A 5105-nucleotide genomic window follows, 5' to 3' on the forward strand; every position below is an offset into this window, starting at 1 on the left:
GCGGTGAGCCAGGGGCCTAGGGCGGACGCCGGAGGCGCTGAGCGCCCTGCGCTCTGACTGCGGCCGGTGGGGAGCTCGCTGACCCCTGGAGGGTGTCGCCCCGACGTCGGGGACGCGATTTCCCAACTCCCCGGCCGCGGGGCGGGGCAGGATGGACGCCCGGCTCTGAGGAGCACCCCGTTTTGCCTGGATTTTCCTCCTCCGGTCCAGCTTCCCTGACCCCCTCAAGGGGAGACCTTGGGGTGCCTGGATGTGGGGGACGCTCCTGACGCGTTCAGGTCCTCACTGGCTCACTGCCTCTAGCCTGGCCATTCATTTTCCCTCTTGGCGAGACCAGAATTCCAGCCCCACCTCGGGCCCCCCACTTCTGGGGCCTGGCATCTGACTTTGCCCCGAGCCTCAGTTTACCCCGACAGACGGGCTTGGATGGGAGCGGGCTCGCTTTCCCGCAGGGTGCCGCAGGCGCCCGACCCCGCCACCGGAGAGGGGTCTGCGGCCTGCGCTGTGCCCAGCCGGCGCTGGTGGCATCGCCCAGGGTGGCGGTGCCCCGTTTTCCCCTGGCATTGGCTCAGGGCTGTGGGAGGGGCCGGGCCGCAGGAAGCCGCAGCCCCGTCTGGGCTTCTGCTGCGATGTCCAACGCGGGGCTACGCCCGCCCTTGGGGAGAAAGGGTCAGCGAGCAGTGGAGGAAATCCCCTCCCATCCTGCCCGAGCGCTTCCTGACGGCGAGGCACGGTGGCCGCCACCTCAGCGCCCCTCTCGGTGGGGTGGGGATGGCTCCCTGGGAGCTGCCCGGCGTGGCTGCCATCCGGGGCGCGCAGAGACCTGTCCTTCCCCCAGGGCCGAGTCGGGAGGGCCCTTGGCTTTGATCCTTTCCCTCCCAGCCTACTTCCGGGTGACAGGAGCAGCAGGTTCTGGAATGCTGCAGATCCAAGGCCCGAAGGCCAAGGCAGGTGAAGGCGAAGGCAGGTGCGTCTCGGTGAGGACTGGGGCTGGGCCACCAGCTCCCCAAGCCTCAGATTCTCCGCGTCTTAGCTGGCGCAGGCTCAGAAGACAGAGATCCTAAGGGGCTGGAGCGGAATGGGTCCACTGAGCCCAAGAGCAAGTGTCCTGATGAGTTAGGTTCTGATGCGGGCTGCCTGCAGAGACTGATGTGGACACACAGGGGTAGGAGCTTATGCAATAAATAGCTCAGACCTGGAGGAGTCCTTGTTCCACGCCAGGACTTCCAACCGGTTCATTCCGGTTCAATCACCTGCGGAGAGTTTGCCTGTCCACCTCATATGGACTGAATCACAATCCACATTATATAGATTCTGATTCAATCTCCCTGGGGTGGAAAAGCCAGTTCTCAGCAAGGGGTCAGCCTGGAAGGAGCCTGTTTGAAGCCCTGTTCCAAACTTCCTCTCCACCTCTCACCTTCTCCCTAGCATCCCCTGCGGGAGCCGAGCTGGGGGGCCTGCAGGGAGCATGGCCCAGCCCCCTGTGTGTTACGGGGAGAAGTGATTCTGGCTTGCGAAATATGAGTGGACCGAATGGATGACTCATCACAGCTGAACACCTAGAACAAGGCCAGGCAGGGGGTGCCATGCAGGGAGTAGGGTCCTCCTGTTCTCAGCATAGTGTAAACACCCCTGAGTAATCACCTTTGTCCTCACCAATATCCCCAACCCTGGGTGGAGGAAGATAGCTGGGTTATTGGGGTCCCTGAAAGAGTCCAATATTCCCGGTTTGATTCTCAGGCCCCAGAGACTTGTGCTTGACTTGTGCTTCTTCATTTGTCCATTGAGAAAACAAAATTCTTCCTCAGGCTCACCTTAGATGTGATGATAGAACTGAGCGAAGACTTTCTAGTGAATGGTTAGGTTGAATCCAGTAGGGGGACAGTGGCACCTCCAGGCCAAAGTGTGGAATTGCAGCCTCCCTCTGTAAGACAGGAGTTGGGATGGCTAATCTTAGAACTCTTAAGGAATCTTAGAACTCTTAAGGCAGTGGTTCTCAGCCTTCCTAACGCCAAGACCCTTTCATACAGTTCCTCATGTGGTGGGGACCCCCAGACTGTACAACTATTTTCGTTGCTACTTCACAACTGTAATTTTGCTACTGTTATGAATCGAGAGACCCCTGTGAGAGGGTCGTTTGACGCCCCCAAAGGGGTTGCGACCCACAGGTTGAGGACTGCTGTCTTATGGTCTAAACTCTAGATGAAGCCATGTTTTATAAAACATTATGATGAACTCGGGGTTTGAATGTTAGTGAGGGGTTCCAGAGAACAGAGAACAGTAAGCTACATGACGCAGGACATGAAGCAAGAGAATACACCCGTGGCGATGTATTGGAAATGTTATTCTCTGGACATGGATGCATAAAGGGAAGGGAGTCCACGTGAGGGTCTTGCAGCGAGTGGATGGTCTAGTAATGAATTTGCGATCTGGTGTCGGTCTGGGTCAGAGCCCCAACACTGCATCAGCTTTGTGACTTTGGGCAGGGTGCTTAACCCTCCTGCACATCCGATTCCTCACAGGTAAAGAGTAGGTAATAGGTCATCTCTACCTTGAAATGAAGTGTTGGGAAGTGAGCCCCGGCCTGCTTTTATACTCATTCCAGCTCCAAAGCGTCCCTTAGTGCTGTGCCCAGGAGGGCCTCGCACGATCCCTGGAAGCGGGCAGTAGGGTTCTGCTGGGCTGGGCGGTGAAAAATGTCCTCTGCCTTGTCAACTAAGGCCCAGAAGGCAGTGCCTGAGCACGAGGCCACCTTCCTCCCTTATTTCAGATGTCCCTGTCCTAGTGAGGATGTCTAGGCTGGTGCTGGGGGTTGAGGGGCAAAGATGTTCTTGGCAGTGGGGAGACACCACGAGACTTGTTAAAGGGCGGTTCATGGCAGTGGTCAGGAGAGTTTAGTGGGCTCTGAAACACACACACGCACATGCACACGCACACGCACACATCAACATCTCATCGAATCCTCACCTCGCCCCGTGGAGGACAGAAGGACAGGCTGTTCTCATTCCAGGTTTAGAGCTTAGGCACCGTGGCCCTTGGTCTGGCTGATGAGTCACTGTGCTTCCCCCGGGGGAGCTCACACATGGATTGGCCCTGAGGTTCCTTCTCCATCTCCATGTTCCTTTCCCCAGTGCAAAGCCTGGCCTTTATCTCACAGGCCGCTGACCTCAGGGGCAGAAGGAGGAGGTGGCAAGGTGCCGGGAGGACAGGAGGCGAGGTGAGCATCAGGTGCCATCCTTCTCCCAGCCCAGCTGCCCAGCTTGTCTCTGTGCCCAGCTGGTCTACAGGCCCAACTTAATCATACACGTGACTTTCTCAGGTGCATGCTGCCAAGACAGCCGTTCTTGCACATCACCTGGGTCCGGTGGCACCCACCTTGCAGACCAGGCCCTCGGGGTCTACATGTATCACAGTCTGACAAACAAGAGGAGCTCTGTGATTTTGGGGGTAGAGCATGTGTTCAAGTCCAGACTGTGGGGATTTGGACCCCTCTGCACAGAGAGGAGCATCTGGGAGTAGGAGCAGCGGTGCTGCCTGCTGCATGCCAGGCAGGCATGGTGGGACCCCAAGGCAGAGGAAGGTGATCTGTCTCCTCTTTCTGTCCTTCCCTCCTCCCTGTCCCTTCTTGACTCCAGGTGCCTTTGGAAGGTGGTAGAAGCAGAGCCTGCCTGTTAGAGCTGGGTATATCTTGGGGTGGCATCATTTCTCCCTATCTCAAGTCCACCCCCGTCCACGGCCATGGATTCTGGCCTACCTGAGACGCCCCTGACCACTCTCCTTGGCCCAGCACCCCTCTCCCCTAGGCCTTCCTTGAGAGGGGTGGCTCTGTACCTCCCACCCCGGGTTATGGAGCCCAGCCAGTCTGGTTTTGAACCTTGGCTCTTCCACTTACCAGCCAAGCCAGACCTTGGGCAAGGTCCCAAACCTGAGCCTCCGTCTCCTGGTCCCTGAAATGGGGACAACCCCACAGTGAGGGCCTCGGCCTGTGATGGACATGGATGGTGGTGAGGATTTCATGGGCGTAGACACAAGTGGAAACTTGGGAAATGAAGCACTTATGGTATGTGGTTTTTTAAGAACATGCCACAGGACACAACCACACCAGCACAGCAGACACCAGGGTTCCTGGGAACATGTTCTCCCTGAGAGCTTCCGGAGGCAGGAGCCAGGACCTCCGGGGCCTCCCTGCTCCATGAGGCTGCTCAAAGGGGGTTCGGGCGGCTGGGGAGGCTAGGGTTCAGGGCGTCTAGCCCCACCCACCTGTCTGTCTGTCAGGGCCGACAGCTGAGCAGCTTTTGCCTTTGCAGAGTGGTTCGCTGAGCTGTGGAGACAGGTTCTGGAAGAAGAGATCCCACGCCACCAATTCCAGGTATGAGCCAAGCCTTTCTGCCTCCATCTCTACCCCCTCCCTGACCAACTAACATCCTGGGTATTGCCTGGCTGCGGTTGCCATGGGCACCATATGCTGGCTCCAGGGTCAAGGTCTGCTGAGTCACTAGCAGCCCGGGGCCTGGGCAATGGGGCTCTGCCAACCCAGACAGGATCTGGCCCGCAGGTGAATGCCCAGGCAATGGGAGAACCATGGGCATGGATCCCATTGAGGACCCCAGACTCCATCTTCTAGGTGTTGTGTCCACCCACCCTAAGTCCAAAGGGCAGAGAAGGGCGTCCGAGGGGGAGAGGCTAGTGGGTGGTGGGTTTGTGAGATGTGTTAGGAACTGTGTGGTTCTACCACGTGGCCAGACTCCAGCTCACACGTGGCCGGGGCAGTCAGGACAGCCACTTCACCTCGAGAAGCCTCCGGCATGCAGGGCGTGCTCACTGCACCAGGGCCAACATCACTGATGGTTGTGATGGCAGGTGACCCTCTGGGTTTCTGTACATCTGTGAAGAGATGGCCAGCCTCTTCCATCGGTGTCTGATGAGGGCCCACCACCACCCCCAGACACAAACAGCTCCCCTCTATGTGTGCACCAGTGGGCCAGGTGACCTGGGTTCAAATGTGGCCCCTCCCACACGTTGATCGTGACCTTGGGCTGGTGGCCCTGCCTTTCTGACCCTCTGTGTCTTCTTCAGCAAAAGCTGCCTGATGGCAGCACCTACTC

General features: G+C 58.2%; 1 protein-coding gene across 1 annotated transcript in view; it reads left to right on the plus strand.

The window, feature by feature from the left end:
* Positions 1-4307: 4307 nt before the first annotated feature.
* Positions 4308-5105, plus strand: part of ASS1 (argininosuccinate synthase 1) — a 51733-nt gene continuing 50935 nt past the window's right edge. The window contains exon 1 of the mRNA XM_004713254.3: positions 4308-4369. The gene's annotated coding sequence lies outside the window, so the exon portion shown is untranslated. The remainder of the gene's footprint in view (positions 4370-5105) is intronic.

The sequence above is a fragment of the Echinops telfairi genome, unplaced genomic scaffold (assembly GCF_000313985.2).
Source record: "Echinops telfairi isolate 266 unplaced genomic scaffold, ASM31398v2 ScPeMD7_22;HRSCAF=79, whole genome shotgun sequence".
Lineage (NCBI taxonomy): Eukaryota > Metazoa > Chordata > Mammalia > Afrosoricida > Tenrecidae > Echinops > Echinops telfairi.